General features: G+C 52.6%; 1 pseudogene across 1 annotated transcript; it reads right to left on the bottom strand.

Moving 5' to 3' along the window:
- Positions 1-6,810: 6,810 nt before the first annotated feature.
- LOC311521855 (zona pellucida sperm-binding protein 1-like) lies at positions 6,811-18,165 on the bottom strand (annotated as a pseudogene). Its single transcript has 12 exons — positions 17,933-18,165; positions 16,057-16,178; positions 15,267-15,887; positions 13,537-13,680; positions 12,535-12,719; positions 12,351-12,448; positions 9,532-9,659; positions 9,249-9,438; positions 9,010-9,160; positions 8,714-8,798; positions 7,553-7,678; positions 6,811-6,985 (listed from the first exon to the last, which is right to left on the bottom strand). The product of its transcript is annotated as a zona pellucida sperm-binding protein 1-like (transcript).
- Between the last annotated feature and the right edge of the window lie 607 nt (positions 18,166-18,772).

The raw sequence follows: 18,772 nt of genomic DNA, 5'->3' as shown, positions 1-18,772 counted from the left end.
ATTCGAATTTTCGGAAGCTATTTTATACATTCGGTCTTCTGTGTCCCTACTAAAGCGGGTGAATTTGGCAGATTGCGTCCACAGTACCAAGGCTGGCATCAAATGTCAGAGCGGTGCACTCTGGGTAGCTATCCCGCAGTTCCCACAGTCCCTGCCGCCCATTGGAATTCTCTGTTAAGCTCCCAGTTAAGCATGATGGGGTAAAAACATTCTGGCGGGTGTTTCTGGGTGTGTGTCACCAGAAAGCTACAGCAGACAATCGTTTCGCCCCTTTCTGGCATGCAGACGCCATACTGCTTTCAGCAGACGGTGCACCGCTGCTCTCCTGCTACGATGAATCCACCTCTCCAACTCAACTCTGCTCGGTCATTGTGAATCGAGCAACACAGCTTCTGCCGCCAACTCTGCTCTCCCGCTATTGCCACGCTTGCAAGCTTCTCCATGTTGTCTGTCCTGGGCTCCCACCTCTGTGAAAGCCACAGAAGACAACCATTGTCAGTCTTTGTTCGGCTACCGTGACCCAAACAGCACAGCTTCCGCTGCCACTCTGCTCTCCTGCGTTTCGCACCCCTTTTCCAGGATTACCCATGCGAGCACCATAGCCATGGAGCCCGATCAGATCTCTGCTGCATTTTGACCATTGTAAATACCTCATGCATTATCCAGCAGTATGTGCAGTACCTGCAAGACTGGTCAAGGAAGTGATGACAGCACGATCACTATACTGATGAGGACACGGACACAGATGGCATGGCATGTGGCGATTGGGAGATCATGGTGCTAATGGGGCAGGTTCATGCGGTGGAACGCCGATTCTGGGCCCAGGAAACAAGCACAGACTGGTGGGACCGCATAGTGTTGCAGGTATGGGATGATTCCCAGTGGCTGCGAAACTTTCATATGCGTAAGGCCACTTTCATGGAACTTTGTGACTTGCTGTCCCCTGCCCTGAAGCGGAAAGACACCAAAATGAGAGCAGCCCTCACAGTTGAGAAGCAAGTGGCCATAGCCCTGTGGAAGCTTGCAATGCCCAACAGGTACCGGTCAGTCGGGAATCAGTTTGGAGTGGGGAAATCTACTGTGGGGGCTGCTGTGCTGCAAGTAGCCAATGCAATCAATGACCAGCTGCTATCAAGGCGAGTGACTTTGGGAAACGTGCAGACCATTGTGGATGGCTTTAATGCGCTGGGATTCCCTAAGTGCGGCGGGCAATAGGCGGAACACATATCCCCATCTTCGCCCTGGAACATCAGGGCAGCCAGTACATAAACCGCAAGGGGTACTTTTCCATGGTGCTGCAAGCAGTGGTAGATCACAAGGAACGTTTCACTGACATCAATGTGGGATGACCTGGAAAGGTGCATGACACTCGCATCTTCAGGAACTCTGGTCTGTTTGAACAGCTGCAGGAAGGAACTTACTTCCCAGACCGAAAATTACTGTTGGGGATGTTGAAATGCCTATAGTTATCTTGGGGGACCCAGACTACCCCTAAATGCCATGGCTCATGAAGCCGTACATAGGCACCCTGGACAGTAGTAAGGAGCAGTTCAACTCTAGGCTGAGCAAGTGCAGAAAGGTGGCAGAATGTGCATTTGGACGTTTGAAAGCACGCTGGTGTAGTTTACTGACTCGGTTAGATCTCAGCACAACCAATATTCCAATTGTAATTGCTGCTTGTTGTGTGCTCCACAATATCTGTGAGAGTAAGGGGGAGACATTTATGGCGGGGTGGGAGGTTGAGGCAACTTGCCTGGCGACAAGTTTCACACAGCCAGACAACAGGGCGATTAGAAGAGCGAAGCAGGGCGCGCTGCAGATCAGAGAAGCTTTGAAAGCCAGTTTCATGACTGGCCAGGGTACGCTGTGAGAGGAGTTGTTGTTTCTCTTAAAGTTACCTGCCCCCCCCATATATATATATGAAAGGAAATAAAGTCACAATTGTTTAAAAACCGTTCTGTATTAGTTGTTGCACAAAACATTGAGAGAAATCAGAAGCTAGAGGGGGGTATTGGGTTAGGGGGGTGGACGAGGAGGAGGGAAGGACTAGTCCAGAAACCAAATCAAAATTTAGGATATGCCAGCTTTCTGCTGCTTGTGCAATCCTCTAGGGTTGATTGTGTTGGTCCCCGCAGCCTCCCCCCCTCCCCGTTCTTGGGCATCTGGGTGAGGAGGCTATCGAACTTGGGGAGGAGGGAGGGCGGTTATCCAGGGGCTGCAGTGGCAGTCTATGGTCTTGCTGCCTTTCCCGCATTAGATCCACCATACAGCGGAGCATATCAGTTTGCTCCCCCATGAGCTTGACCATAGCATCCTGCCTGCTCTCATCGCCCACGTCCTTCCTCTCTTCATATTCATGTAACGCTTTACACGACTCTGCAATTGTTTGCCTCCATACACTCAACTGGGCCCTATCAATGCGGGAGGACTGCAAGAGCTCAGCAATCGTTGTCCCGAGTTCATTTTTCCACCTTCTAATCTGGGACGGAGTAGATAGGGGCTGCATTGAAACTTTTGCGCCTGCTGCAGGAGAAGAAAAAGGGAGGGTAGTATTTTAAAAGATACAGTTTAGAGAACAAAGGGGATGCTGTTTCTCAGTGAAACAGGCAATTCATAATACACAGCACGTGTTCTTTCTGTACAAGGTCTCATTTTGCCTCTCAGACTGAAGTGCCTGCCACTTTGGTGTGAGTAAGCCATCACATGCGGCCGGGCAGCAGAATTCAGCTTGCAGCTGCTTGATTTTTTTTGTACGACACTGTTCTGTGGCCCTGGAGTAGCCTCTTTCCGTCATGGCAGTGGAGAGTTTAATGTACGTATTTGCGTTCCTTTTTTTGGAACATAGTTGTGCCAGAAGAGATTCGTCTCCCTAACATGCAATGAGATCCAGTACCTCCTGTTCGGATCAAGCTGGAGCTCGTCTGCGAATCCGGGACTGCGTGGTCTCTTGAGATGGTGGACTGTGCTGATGGTGACCAAACAGGAAATTTAAAAGTTGGAGAGGGAAGGCTTAGCTAACTGCAGTCCTGGAAAGCACACTGCCCCCAACCATCACTGCCCATCAGCCAGTACTGACCCCCAGTTTTGCATCATTTAAATACACCATTGGGTTGTTGGAGGAAATAGCTTATTACTATTGTTCTATCCTGGTACAGATCAGTGCTGGCAATCCTAATGCAAAAATTGTAGCTTACACCACTCCCTGTGGATTGTTTCTGGTACCCTAAGGCAATCATGTGTCTTACTTCTGTGCCAAGATGATACCAAGTCTTTCATGTGCACACAGGCACACATCCAGTTGCATGCAACTTGTAGCTCCAGTGTTGCGTTATTGCTTATAGTTGGCTGTCCGCTGCCATTGTTGAGCTTTCAGTGAACCCCCTCTTTTCTGTCACAGACTTTAAGGCCAGAAGGGACCATCATGGTCATCTAGTCTGACCTCCTGCGCATTACAGGCTACAGAACCTCACCCACCCACTCCTGCAATACACCCATGACCTCTGTCTGAGTTAGTGATGTCCTCAAATAATGATATAAAGACAAAACTAAAAAGAACCCCCACGTTTACATTAGCTTAAACCTGCAAGTGACCCGTAACCTGTGCTGGAGAGGACGGCAAACTCCCACCCACAGGGTCTCTGACATGGGGGAAATTCCTTCCCAATCCCCAAAATGGTGATCAGTGAGACCCTGAACATGGGGGCAAGACCCACCAGCTAGATACCTTGGGGAAAGAATTCTCTAGAGTAACTCAGATCCCTCCCCATCTAGTGTCCTGTAACCAGCCATTGGAGAGATTTGCAGCTAGCAGTCACAGATCAGCCGTGTGCCATTGTAGGCAGTCTCATCCTACCATCCCCTTCATAAACTGATGAAGCTCAGTCTTGAGGCCAGTTATGCTTTTTACCCCCCCTCCCCAACTACTCCCTTTCAAAGGTTGCTCCAGAACCTCACTCCTCTGATGAAGAGGACCTTTTGTCAAATCTAAAGCCTAAACTTGTTTATGGCCAGTTTATATCCATTTGTTCTTGTGTCTACATTGCCGCTTTTGTTAATTCCTCTGTATCCCTCTGATGCAGTTAGAGAGAGCAGTCATCTCTCTCTCTCTCCTCAGCCTTCTTTTGGTTAGGCTAAATGAAAGTATTTCAGTCTCCTCTCCTAAGTGAGGTTTGTTAGGGGGCTTATTCCTTCACCCACTTACTTCCCTGGTCCTTCTCGCATGAACAGCGAGCAACAATACCCAAAGTCCAAAGGTGCAAACAATTGGATGTTTATTGGGGGGAACTTCCAGTAAGCATGATTCCAGTTCCCTTCCTTAGTATCCTCCTTCCCAGCTCTGACACCACAGAGCCTTACACCTGTGTCCCGTTCCTGCCCTTAGCCAAACATGATTCCAATTTCCTTACTCCCATTCCCCCCGCCTGACTGCAGACTATATAGTCAAACTTGAGTTCTGCTTAGCTATACCTTAACCAATCATTTTACTTAAATTTAACTACCCAATCCTAACATATTGGTACATGATTAGCCAACCAATTATATCCCACCACCTTAAGTAGTTGACCCCCAGCAAAATTAATTATACAGCAGACAGAAACAATCACAGAACCAGACAGAGATTATACAGACAAACAATAGTTCTTGCCAGGCAGGATGCTATCAAACTAAGTTTCCTTTTACATTTGCTAGGCCCAATAGCACCTTATTTCAAGGTGACTAGTTTGGAATGTGAGGATGTGACTGGTTGCTTCCCAGCTTATGGCTGCTTTGCCAGAGGCCTTGGCCTAAGAACAGGGCCTCAGATTGTCACAGTAAGAGAAGGACCTTACACTGGCAGACAGAGGTATAAAAGAGAGCATCAAAATCACTCTAACTAGCTTAGTGATAAGAATACACCTAAATTCTTAAAGTACAGGCCTTTGCAGACAGGCCTGAATATCTATATCCTAACAGGGTTATCCATTTCTCTGGACATCCTAGTAGCCCTTCTCCATATCTGGTCCAGTTTGAATTCATCTTACACATGGGAGACCAGAACCGCACACAGTATTCCAGATGAGGTCTCACCAGTGCCTTGTATAATGGTACTAGCACTTCCCGGTCTCTACTGGAAATACCTCACCCGAGTATCCCATGACTGGGTGAGCCTTGTTCCCAGCTGCATCAGAGTGAAATCTCAGAGTCATCCTGTGATCAAGCAATAAACCCAAGTCTTTCGCCTTCTCTGTTGCTTCTAGGAGATAGTGCCCAGCTTTCAGCAATAATTCTCTTCTCATGGTTAGTCCTCAAGTACATGATTTAAGCACAGAAGCAAAGGCCTTTACAACTACAGCACGATCTTTATGCTACTTTGAAATTTTAGCAAATGGCAAATTCATTGCCTTGTGCCTATAAACCACCAGGCTTCCATTCATTATTGTGCCAAGCCATCACACAATGCTTTTTGCAGAAAGTAACAAAAAGCATGATCCCTGCTGCCATCTTCTTACAGTCCAAGACTCTGACCTTGCAACACTCCATTTTGGGATGCAGGAGTACACAGGTGCACCCAGTCAGGCAGAGCAGGGACTCAAACCCATGTCTCCTAGATCTCAGGCAAGTGCCCATGCATTTCCATGAAGGGTTTTGAGGCATTGGTTTTGCCTACTGCAGGATGAACATTGACATTTAATGAACCGTTTGTGTTGCTTGGCCAGCCCTCAGCACGTGCTTAACTCCATGCATGCGTGAAGTCCCCATGAAGTCATTACCACATGCACATTAAGTGTCTGCAGGATCCGGTCCCACAGTAGGCTACCCTAGAGGCATTAGAACAGTTACACCAAGTTAGTGTGACAGTCCCTGTGGGTTCTACAGTAGGTGGAGGGTGTTGATGTGGTAGGAGCAGTGGGAGAGAGGATTTTAGCTGTTGGAAGGGGATTTGGAGAGGAGCTGGAGGGCTGTAGTTTCCCCAGGCGAGATAGAAGGAAACTAATGCAAATGGAGAAGGGTAGATTGCCGTGTAGACAGAGGCGAGTGCGTAGATGTAGCCGAGGTAGCTTTGGCCTAGCCAGATCAAGCAGTAGAGCAACAGCAGCACAGGCTACCCACTGGAGTACGACCCAGAGTCCCAGCTAGTCTCGTATAGGCCATGCTTCCACTACCGTTATTTCAACTAGCTTGATGAAAGCTAGCTCACTTGGGTCTGTGTGTGCGCACTACAGCCATGCTTTGGAGTGCCCCAGAGATATAGCTTAAGGGTCAAGAAGCAGGAGATACCAGTTATGGGGCAGATCCCAGCTGTCAGGGAGGATGCTTAAGGTCTTGAAGCATCAGGTTTCCCAGTCACTAACACAATAGGGAAATCTTCTCCACCTCCTGCCAGCTAGGGGCTGGCCAGAGCCCCCACAGAAGACACAAGGGTTTCTAGTTACCAGACTTAGGCTTGTCCCCCAGCTGGCTCACATGGACTTCATGTGAGACTGGCAAGCGCCAGTAGTTCTTATTGCGTGCCCAGGGGAGTTAGAATCCAGCTATTCACAGTAAAGTTAATCAAAAAGTCTCTAGTTCGGCTGAGTGGCTTCCCCTCCCCCCAGATAGGACCCCAGGAGTGAGAGAAAGCCATTTGATTTACCTTGTCTAGTGCTAGCTTGCAGTCTTCTTCCTGTCCTCTATGCCACATCCTATTCTGGTGTCTATCCCTGCAGAGAGGTCTGTTCTGCTGCTGAATGGGGAAGAGCTACAAGGCTAGTAGCAGACCCCTGGCCTCAACAACTGCTGTTCCCTCCCCCAGAGGGACACACGCTACCACAAGACATTAGTGCACTCCAGAGATTTTATTTCTGCTCCTCTCCCTTATTTTACAGTCATCTGCCATGGAAGATTTGGGACCTTGTCATCCAGCTGCTTCTCCTATGGAGTAGTGTCACAGTAACGAGAGAAGCCACAGCCACCAATGAAAGCATGGCCAGAAGCACCAGGGTCAGGTCTAGTCTGGAGACAGGGTCTGAAGGAGGAGGAGGAGGAGAGGTTAAGACAATCCAGATTTCTGTAGGGTCTAAAGTGTGGAGATGACACCTAGACTTCCCTGCCCCAGTGGTGCTCCCCCTACCGCTTAGGCCAGCCTTCATCAGAAAGATACTTGAATTGTCAACTCACTTTTTAGACTGTGAGCCAGCACCACCATCCCATTGATAGCCATCCAATAGAGGGCTGAGGCAATGCTAGCCCCAGTGCATTGAGTGCCACAGAGGCTCAGGGCATACAAGTCACCACTGAGGTGCCATAGTGTCCCCCCCCGCTTCCCCCAAGTTTGCTGGTTTTTGAGACATCCTATGAATGTCCATAGGATAAGGATATAACCCAACATTGGCCCACTCATAGGAAGCACTCACAGGTATGGTGTCAGCCAGCATTAGCTTACATATGGATCATCAAGGAGTGACTTCTGCATGTAGCCCTCCTCCCCCCATGAACATTTATATTAGAACCCCCTAGACAGCATTGACTTGCTGTATTCCAGGTTACTGTGCAAGATGCCAGTTGTCCTACTAGGGTTTAACAGAAACCTCACCCTTGTTCTCATAGACGTGCTCTCTCCACGGCTCAGGGCTCTCCTGGAAGATCACAGGGCCAGGAGAACTCACCAGGTCCTGGGGCTCTCCTGTCCCATTGTTGATATCCAGGAACCGGCGGCCTCCTGGCAGATGGAATGGAGAGTTAGGGAGCTGTCTGTCCAGCGCACTCACAACCAGAGGGCCCATCGTGATGAAATGCAGCGTCACCATGGACTCAACCATGAGTCCTTACAGGCCTCCTGACAGGTTGTGGTACCAGGTATTAGATCTTCCTGAATTGCTTATTTGAAGTGTGGGAGAAGTTGGGAAGAAAGGCCATTTCATCAGGAGCAGCAGACACTCCACTCTCCAGAGGCAATTTCTAGTATTGTCTCCTACATAGGGCAGTTGTAGGAGATTAGGCCATTTACCTCTTCGTCTTAGCCCATCATACCCTAGCTAGCGCTACAGGACATGGTAGAGGTACATAACGAGCTGGGCTGAACGCCTTGCAGTCAGTGTATAGCACAGGGCTGGGCAAACTTTTTGGCCTGAGGGCCACATTAGCACTGTAAAACTATATGGAGGGCCAGGTAGGGAAGGCTGTGCCTCCCCAAAGAGCCTGGCTCCCTCCCAATTCCTGCCCCCCGACTGCCCACCTCAGAAACCCCCTCTGCCCCCCAACTCCTTGTCTCCTGACTGCCCCCTCCCAGGACCCCTGCCCCTAACTGCCCAATGGGACCACACCCCTATCCAACCCCCCGCTCCCTGACAGCCCCTGCTGGACTCCAATGACTATCCAATGCCCCCTGACTGCCCCCCCGAACCTCTGCCCAATCCAACCAGCCCCTGTCCCGACTGCCCCCTGACACCCTCTGCCCCTTCTCCAATCCCAACCCCCTTATGATGCTGCTCAGAGCAGTGGGAGCTCACAGCTCCTACCGGAGCAGAGTGCTGGAGGCGTGCTGAGGCTGCGAGGGAGAGGGACAGCACAGGAGGGGCTGGGGGCTTGCCTCCCCGGCCGGGAACTCAGGGGCTGGGCAGGATGGTCCTGTGGGTGGTAGTTTGCCCACCTCTGATATAGCAGGACAGGCAGATCTCTGTTCACTATGAGTCCTCTGGTATTTGGGATGGGAGCTTGTAGAAACCCACATGGATTTCAGACCACTCCGACTTACTTGTAGCAGCTCCTGATGGGCACAGGGTCCTGCAGGGCTCCAGCCGGGAGGGGTAGCAAGCTGAGGCGCTACAGTAAATGTACACCTAAAATCCACACAAGTGAGAATGGAGTTAGTGAGTGACTGGCCAGTGCTGGTAGGAGGCAGGAAGTAGATCCACAGCTATCGGTTTGGTTCTGCATGTGCAGCGCCTCAGCAGAGACTGAGGAGGTCAGGACCTGACTAAAATAGGAGCTCCTGCCCCTGCACTCCGACTTCCCCCTCCTCACCCGCTTTATATGTGGGCCCCTTCTCACCTCTCCCTCAAGTGCCACCTGGGAGGCGGAGTCCACAAAGGCAAAAGTGGAGAGGACGAAGCGCTGGTGGTGAGTCGGGAAGGGTAGCTCAGATGAGGCAGGGCCCACGGGCACAAGCTGGGTTCTGTAGTTGTCTCCCAGGAACGGGCACCTGGGAGCAAGACATAAGAGAAGGGTGGACCAAGGAAACCGCCTTCCTCCTCCCCAAGCCATGCTCCCCCTCCATCCCAGCCACTCACCCGTCCACCAGGATGGGCCACTGCGGCTGCTGCAGGGGGTTAGCGCTTGGGGTGGCCCAGCACTGGTGCAGAACCAGAACCAGGGACGGGTCTGTTCTGTGCAGGATGCGAACCTCCATGTAGACAGGGTCCCTGAGCACCTTCACCACAGGGTAGTCTCTCTCCGAGAGATAGGATCTGTAGCTCGGGTCTGTGGGGGAGAGGGTAGGAGGAGAGCAGAGCTGAGACACCTGTCGTCCTTCAGGGGGATGGGATCTCCGTGCTGGAGTGAGGGGTCACCTACCTGTGGCGATGCGCAGCTCAAGCCGGAGGGGTCCTGCCTGGGTGACTGGAGCAGGTGTGGGGGGCAAGAAGACCTCGACCTGGACTGGCAGAAAGTCACTGGCATTGTAGATGCAGCGAGCATGGAGGCTGCACAGGAGAGAGCAGAGGGAGGAGACAGGGGCTGATGCTCTGTGACTTCAGCTTGAGGCCACGTGGTGTCTGGCAGTGACCTTATTAGTGCTCGAGACAAGCAGGATCAGGCCCTATCAGTACTTGGATGGGAGACATCCAAGGATGCAAGTGGATCAACCCTTTTAGCAACTCAGATGTTCTTCCCTCCAACTCAGGGACTCAGCAGGAGTGTCTGAGCACGGCCACATGGGGGCCTTCTCAGACAGGCTAGAAGCACCTGCTTACTTGTCCTCACATCTCTTTCGGCAGCATTCTCAATGTAAGCAGGGGAATAGTCCTGCTCTTGTGGGGAACTTTCCTGGCTTCTGCACTACCCCGGTGAAGTGGGCTAGCGAAAGGATCAGAGTCCTCGCTCCCACTTCCTTTATCCAGTGGCCTCCCTGCCCTTCAGGGCTCCCCTCCACTCTCCTGTCTGGCAGAGTCCTCATAACCCCAACAAGGCTAGGCCCAGGATTTGGGGGGGGGGGCTCGACCCCCAACCCTGCTGTGGTCACCTAGGACTGGGGCTAGGGTGTCCCCACTCCGGGGTACTCTCTCTGCACTGGGCACTTCTGACCCATGACCATTACATACAAGGTAAAGCAAATGCAAGTTATCTAATCAACTATTTTAGAAAGAAGGAAACATGGGAAAGGTTAAAGGAAACACATGACCTGACTGTGTGACCCAGGCAAATCCAGCTCACACGGAGGACAGGACCTCCCTGGCCTCCTGACTCTGATTAGTCTGCCCACCCTGTCAGGCTGACCTGGAGCACTGGCCTCTCCCCATTGTTCCTGGGGACTGTCACTCTCAGGGTCCTGATTTCCCAGAGATCCTTCCCCTTTTAGTACTGGGAGCTAGCCAACCAGTGCACCTCACTGAATGTTAGTAAGGGGGCAACAGTCCCTACATCAAGCTTTCTTTCTACCAACCCTGTAGGGAGTTATTAGTCCCTCAGGGTGGCCCCATGGAGCCCTTCTCGGGTCAGGCTGGCTGTGCCTACTTGTCATTGGAGATCGCACAGCAAGTGGCATTTACAATCATAAGATTAGGATTGGAAGAGCCCTCAGGTGGTCAGCTAGTCCAACCTGCTGCTCAAAGCGGGACCAACCCCAACTAAATCATCCCAGCCAGGGCTTGGTCAAGCCAGGTATTCAGAACCTCTAAGGATGGAGATTCTGCCACTTCCCTAGGTAACCCATTCCAGTGCTTCACCACCCTCCTAGAGGGATAGTCCCGTCCCCAATAGCCATCCTAGACCTCCACCACTGCAGCTTGAGACCATTGCTCCTTGTTCGGTCATCTGCCATCACTGAGAACAGCCAAGCTCCATCCTCCTTGGAACCCCTTCAGGTAGTTGAAGGCTGCTATCAAATCCCCCCTCACTTGTCTCTTCTGCAGACTAAATAAGCCCAGGTCCCTCAGCCTCTCCTCATAAATTATGTGCCCCAACCCCCTAATCATTTTTGTTGCCCTCTGCTGGGCAATCTCCCAATTTTTCCACATCCTTTCTGTTGGTGAGGGCCCAAAACTGGACACAGTACTCCAGATGGGCTTCACCACTGCTGGTGAGAGGGGAATCGTCACTTCCCTCCATCTGCTGGCAATGCTCCTACTAATGCACCCCAATATACCAGTAGCTTTCTTGGCAAGAAGGGCCCACTATTCATTCGTAGCCAGCTGCTCGTACACTGTAATCCCCAGGTCCTTGTCTGTAGAACTGCTGCTTAGCCAGTCGGTCCCCAGCCTGTACCAGTGAATGGGATTCTTCCCTCCTAAGTGCAGGACTCTGCACTCGTCCTTATTGAAGCTCAGATTTCTTTTAGCCCAATTTTCAATTTTTCTAGATCTCTCCCCCCAACTTAGTGTTATCCACTAACTTACACCCTCAGCAAGCCATCCCATCATCCAGATCATTAATGATAATGAACAAAACCAACCCCAGGACAGACGCCTGGGGCATGCCGCTTGATACCAGCTGCCAACTAGACAGAGCTGTTGATTGCTACCCGTTGACCTTGATGATCTAGCCAGCTTTCGAGCCACCTTTAATTCATTCATCCAGCCCCTACTTCTTTAACTTGCTGTCAAGAACACTGTGGGAGACTGTAACAAACTTTGTTAGAGTCAAGGTATATCATGTCCACCGCTTTCCCCACATGCGCAGAGCCAGTTCTCATCATAAAAAGCAATCAGGTTGGTCAGGCACGACTTGCCCTTGGTGAATCCATTTTGGCTGGTCCTGATCACCTTCCTCTCCTCCGAGTGCTTCAGAATGGATTCCTTGACAACCTGCTGCAGGATTTTTCCAGGGACTGAGGTGAGGCTGACCAATGTTGGCATTTGATCAGACAACGTAAAACCCTGACTCTTGGACAGTCAGCTGCACAGAGTGTCCTTCCCTTCACAAAGCAAGATTTTGCCCCATGCCCCATTAGGGATCAGGTGCATTGCCCCACTCAGAAAAGGGGATGTCTGTGACTGCAGGGAATCCATACCTGTAGAACATCCCCTAAGTCCTTTGGTGGTCAGGAGAGGCTGCTGGAAAATTGATGGATCAGATCTTTGCCAGGGGAAAGGATCTGGCCTCACGCTTCCACTGTGGAAGGGCTGAAGACTGCTCACCATCACTTCCTTGCTAGTCAACAGAGCAGGCCAACTTACATGAAGGTGCTGTCCCGGGTGATGGAGCCGTCCGGCCCAGTCCGGATGTCGATGCCAGAGATCAGCTGGTTCTCATAGATCAGTTTGTCATGGATCACCTGGAAGAGTGGAGACATGGGGCAGGTTAGTCCCCCAAACCCCTGAGCAGAGCACTCACCCTGGCTTCCCGTGGGTGTCCCCTCACCTGGACTGTGGTGCCGCACTGCATGAGGGGGAAGCGGAAGATCACAAAAGCCTCAGTCATCCTGATGGGGTCACACCCTGCCTGGGCATAGGCTAGCCGGACACTCTCCAGGATGATGGGGTGATCAGACATGTCCCTGGAGACCACCAGAACAAAGTGACCATCCAGGAGGCACTGAACAGTGACTGCAACACAAAGGAGCAGGATTAAGTATAGATGTTCCTGGTAGAGGAATTGGGCAAGAGTTCCATGCCACACTCAGGATGATAGATTGGAGAAGAGCCATGAGAAATATTAGAAAACAGGCCTTGTAGTGACCAAATTCTGTCTCTTTAGACAGAGAGAAGGTTAAGGGGTGACTTGATTACAGTCTAAGTATTTAAATAAGGTGTAGATCTGAGAGCGAGGGTAGTTAACTCTTGGAATGGTTTGTCCAGGGTCATGGTGGATTCTCCATCACTGACAAGGCAAGACTGGATGTCTGCCAAGAGATCTGCTGGAGGAATTATTTCAGGGAAATCCTATAGCTTGTGTTATACAGGAAATCAGACTAGTGATCACAATGGTCCCTTCTGGCTTTGGAATCTATCAAATGAAGCCCCATGGGGGTAAGTGGGTTTGTCTGAGACAGCATGATTGCAGCTCATGTTGTGCAGGAACGAGACACAAGCCGGCAGAGTTATCCATCGATCTGATGATGGAGCACCAGCCTGTACCGTCTGATGGGTCTTCCTCTGCCACCACACATTTGGTGTTGGCTCTCAAGATCTGCCAGGCATTGGGCAACTGAGGAGAGACCGTGATGTAGGAAGAATCCCTTTGCACACAACTGATGCCAGCTGCAGCCTAGGGTGAGAGTTACAAAGACATTGCATCCAAGTCTAGTTCACCATGCTAGTAGGTGGTGACCAAACTCATCTGAGACGTACGGTGTGTCACCAAGCTTCCCAGGACAGAGATGACAAAAGGCTCCATAACCTGACATGAGGGCAGGTCTCCCACCTGTGTTGCCAAAGTAGCAGGGAGTGGTGAGGTCAGTCTCATCATAACAACAGCCAGCCTGGAAGCAAGCAGCTTGGCCTGGGGCATCCGCACAGGGCATCTTCCCAGCCACCACACGGCACTGCTCCTCTGTGAGATGCGCCCCTAGAACAGCAGGGTGTGGATTAAGGAGAGCTAGAGAGCCTCTAAAGAGATCACGAGAGACCCTTCCCCAGAGACTTTTTAAGATCTGTAGTGACCTCTGGACAAGTGGCTGACCTCAACACCAGTCCAACCCTCCTCCCCTTCCCCAAAGGGCTGCAAGAGCTCCCACAGTGGTCCTCCATCCCAGCTCACCCTGCCCCCCACAACCATAACCCCAAACCACATACCACCTCAGACAGCATTGTGCTCAGATCCCCACCCCTGTCCTCCAGATGTAGCATGTTGCCCTTCTCTGATAGCAGGCTTAACATGTCACTTGGAAATTCAGGCTCCTGATCTGCTGCTGTGTCAGAGGAGAGTCCCCACCTACACCCTACAGCCCCCTCAACACAGCCAGCAGTGTGGTCAACTGTAATTTATCACTTAGCAGTTCTGAGGTGGGTTTCTCTAGCCATCTCATGAAATAGCGAGCAGACGCCTGCTCTATGAATTTTTCCTTTATTGAAGTCACCATCTCCCTTTACGGACGATGGGGCAGAAGCTAGCAGGTTGGCCACCATTTCCCCATAGCCGATCAGAGGAAAGTGTCCCTCATAAACATGGCTGCGAATTTCTTTCATGAGACTGAAGCTGTACCTACAGGCAAAGTGGATGCCACTCTGGTTTAGGGGGAGGCCTAGACAGGACTCTAGGAGAGGGAGGGACTAAGAGCTGTGAAGAGCCTGTGAGAGACACATGGGGGGTGAAGGAGACAGATTGCAAACAGATGTGGGGGTGAGATACGAAGGGATACAACATCAGATCCCAAACCCTGGGATACTGGAGGAACAGGGGAAGCCCCTCTGAGCAGCCAATGGCAAGGACACATTGGTGCATGTGTGACTGGATTTTGAGCCAAAGAAGCTCACAGACTTTGGAAGCAAGTGCCTTCCCCCTAAACTTTGAAAAACCAGAAGGCAAATAGCCACCCCTTCCCCTTCTTGCCACAAGCAAGAGACTAGTTTCAGCTCCTCTGAAGGCCACCACAGGAGTCAGGAGTGGAGCATGAAACCTTCCATTAGAGGGGACCCACATGCACTCAAACCAGTTAGAGGTCACAGACACCCCCACACACCTATGTTGCTTGGTGGAGGATATATTTGGGGCACCGGGCGCACCAGGCCCGGCTGCGGCTGGGGCACCGGGCGCACCAGGCCCGGCTGCGGCTGGGGCACCGGGCGCACCAGGCCCGGCTGCGGCTGGGGCACCGGGCGCACCAGGCCCGGCTGCGGCTGGGGCACCGGGCGCACCAGGCCCGGCTGCGGCTGGGGCACCGGGCGCACCAGGCCCGGCTGCGGCTGGGGCACCGGGCGCACCAGGCCCGGCTGCGGCTGGGGCACCGGGCGCACCAGGCCCGGCTGCGGCTGGGGCACCGGGCGCACCAGGCCCGGCTGCGGCTGGGGCACCGGGCGCACCAGGCCCGGCTGCGGCTGGGGCACCGGGCGCACCAGGCCCGGCTGCGGCTGGGGCACCGGGCGCACCAGGCCCGGCTGCGGCTGGGGCACCGGGCGCACCAGGCCCGGCTGCGGCTGGGGCACCGGGCGCACCAGGCCCGGCTGCGGCTGGGGCACCGGGCGCACCAGGCCCGGCTGCGGCTGGGGCACCGGGCGCACCAGGCCCGGCTGCGGCTGGGGCACCGGGCGCACCAGGCCCGGCTGCGGCTGGGGCACCGGGCGCACCAGGCCCGGCTGCGGCTGGGGCACCGGGCGCACCAGGCCCGGCTGCGGCTGGGGCACCGGGCGCACCAGGCCCGGCTGCGGCTGGGGCACCGGGCGCACCAGGCCCGGCTGCGGCTGGGGCACCGGGCGCACCAGGCCCGGCTGCGGCTGGGGCACCGGGCGCACCAGGCCCGGCTGCGGCTGGGGCACCGGGCGCACCAGGCCCGGCTGCGGCTGGGGCACCGGGCGCACCAGGCCCGGCTGCGGCTGGGGCACCGGGCGCACCAGGCCCGGCTGCGGCTGGGGCACCGGGCGCACCAGGCCCGGCTGCGGCTGGGGCACCGGGCGCACCAGGCCCGGCTGCGGCTGGGGCACGTAGCGCATGGGCTCCTCTGGGGTTAAGTCACGTTCAGTGGGCTTGGGGCAGGTCATGTTCACATCATAGGTGGCAGCGACGGCCGTGGCGCTCAGCAGTTCCTCCACTCGGACTTGCAGGTGGTTACGCCCATCCTGCAATGAAGAGACACCAATCAGTCAGTATTGTGGCCTAACAGACTCTGTAGGCGCTAAGCGCAGCGCCCCCCAGCTGCACAGGCTGCTGTGACTGCAGGTATGGACCCATCTCCAGCTTCTGTTGTTGCTCAGGTACACTGGGGTGAGGCGTGCCAACCCCCCTCACCTTCTTCTGCACATGACAGCCATTGTAGCCAGCTGAGAAGATCATCGCTCCTTGCTCGCCAGATGTGACCCAATGGAGACAAATGGAGCAGTTGGTAACTTCGAAGGGTGTCCCAAACTCATCTGTGGAGAGAGTCATACAGGTCGTGGGTAAGGAAGAGTTAAAGCCCTTGATGAAGCTTAGCCAAGTAGCCATGTTTGGAACAGCGACTGTGGTTTGTCACATCCTTCAGTTTAGTGGAGTTTAGCATGGTGGGAAGCAGCTCCAAAGATACAGGACGGCCGTCATTTACCAAGTCTGACCTAGAGCCAGGAGTGTTAGGATATAGATATTCAGGCCTGTCTGTCAAGGCCTATACTCTCAGAATTTAGGTGTATTCTTATCACTTGGCTAGTTCTAGAGGTATAAGAGAAAGAATCAAAATCACTGTCTGCTGGTATAAGGGCCTTCTCTTACTGTGACAGTCTGAGGCCCTGTTCTTAGGCTAAGGCCTTTGGCTAAGCAACGGAGGCAGCCATAAGCTGGGAAGCGAAGGGTCACATCCTCACGTTCCAAACTAGTCACATTGAAATAAGGTGCTATTGGGCTGTTAGGCACTATCAGGACAGGATTGTATTCCTATCACCTCCAGAGAAAGGGAAGTGCCTAGAAAATGTAAAAGGAAACTTAGTTTGATAGCATCCTGTCTGGCAAGCACTCACTCATCAATAGCTGGGATGTGAAATCCTCACTTCTGTATTGTTTTTGTCATTTATAGTTCCCACTTTCCTATTGTTTGTCTGTCTGTATAATCTCTGTCTGGTTCTGTGATGGTTTCTGTCTGCTGTATAATTAATTTTGCTGGGTGTAAACTCATTAAGGTGGTGGGATATAATTGGGCACATAATCATGTACCAATGTGTTAGGATTGGTTAGTTACATTTCAGGAAAATGATTGGTTAAGGTATAGCTAAACAGAACTCAAGTTTGACTATATAATCTGTAGTCAATAAGGAAGTGAGTGGGCGTGGGTGGGAGGGGATGGGAACAGGGGTGCGGAAATTGGAATCATGTTTTGTTAAAGGGGGAAATGGGAACAGGGAATGGGGGTAAGGAAATTGGAATAATGTCTGGCTATGGGCAGGAATGGGAACAGGGACACAGGTGTAAGGCTCTGTGGTGTCAGAGCTGGGAAGGAGGACACTAAGGAAGGAAACTGCAATCATGCTTGCTGGAAGTTCCCCCCAATAAACTTTGAATTGTTTGCATCTTTGGACGTCGGGTATTGTTGCTCTCTGTTCATGCGAGAAGGACCAGTGAAGTAAGTGGGTGAAGGAATAAACACCCTAACAAGGAGGGCTGAGAGTGGCCGAGCCAGGCCAGGCCAGGCCATCCCATCCCATGCTTGGGCATGACAACAGGGAGGTGATCGCCCACAGAGGGCGCAGGATCCAGGTGTCTGGAGCTCAAAGGGCCAAGTTACACCAGAGCTTGGGATACCCAGCCACATTTTGGTATGTCCTTTTACAGTCTCCCTCCAGCAGGGTTCCCTCTTTACCCTCTGCTATTTTGTGGGTCACGGTCAGCAGGCTGTTGTGAGGAAAGACTTTGCTACCTGGATTCAACGGTTAGGGCTATCTCCAGTCTTTTCTCCAGGGGACAGAAGCCACAGACTCTCACTTCAGGAGACCAGGGTACTCAAGATTTGAGGGCAACAGCCAGGCCACCAAAAAGCACTAGAGTAGGACCTTCTTGTTCCCTTCCTAAAGCTCTCATTACATACTGTAGAAGTAAGAGGTTTCCACAAGAGACCCATAAAACCCGCCTGCATGTCTAAGAGGGCAGACGAGCAGGAGGCTTCTTAGCTTTCTTATGAAGCAGCCAGGCAGCTACTTACCCACAACTTTGAAGCGGACGGTGCGGCCCTGGCTGGGAAAGACCAGCAGCTGCATCCCATAGTCTCCACAGTCATACTCATGTTGCAAGACAGAGAAACTGATCCTGTGGAAGTCCCCCTGCCCAAGGGCTATCCTTAGGGACCAGAGCAGCACTAAGCCCACAAAATACCTACAGGCCAGCCCCATGGCTGAAGATGCTAAGAAAGAAGCCCTGTCTAGCAGCCACTTCTCATAAGGGGAGAGGCTGTGGGAGCGGGGCTTTGTAGGGTGAGTGAGTGGTGGGGAGGGGGCGGGGTGTGAATCAGATGAGCAGAGAGGCAGCACCTGGGGAGCTGCCTGGTGGTGGGGAGGGGCCGGATGAAAAGTGCAAAGCTCAGGGTGAAAGGGAAACATAACCATCGAACCCTTCAGCCCTAAGACCCCCCTCCCATTGAAGCCTCCTGTTACGCTACCTTTTCAGTGTTGCCAGCTCTCAGGATTTTATTGCAAGTCCCATGGTAACTGATGTTTTATTTCAAGCCCCATCTCCTGGAAACAAGGAACTAGCTGAGAACCTCAGTGTGCATTCAAAAGAAAAATAAGTTTCTTGCCTGCACAGTTGCAGAGAAAAGCATAAAAACAGGGCTCAAGCACACCCCAAGTGCCCCAAAAATCAGAAGGCCAAGTTGCCTGGAATCGAGGGGTCTAGTCAGTGTATCCTACTGGGATCGGATGATTTAGTTGGGGATTGGTCCTGCTCTGAGCAGGGGGTTGGACTAGATGACCTCTTGAGGTCCCTTCCAAGCCTGATATTCTATGATTCGAAGCGGGCGGGCAGGCACTAGGTTATTGAAAAACTG

This window comes from Lepidochelys olivacea, assembly GCF_965140295.1.
Source record: "Lepidochelys olivacea isolate rLepOli2 genome assembly, chromosome: 6".
NCBI classification, from domain to species: Eukaryota; Metazoa; Chordata; order Testudines; family Cheloniidae; genus Lepidochelys; species Lepidochelys olivacea.
The sequence above is the reverse complement of the archived record's forward strand: the minus strand, read 5'-3'. Positions and strand labels throughout refer to the sequence as shown.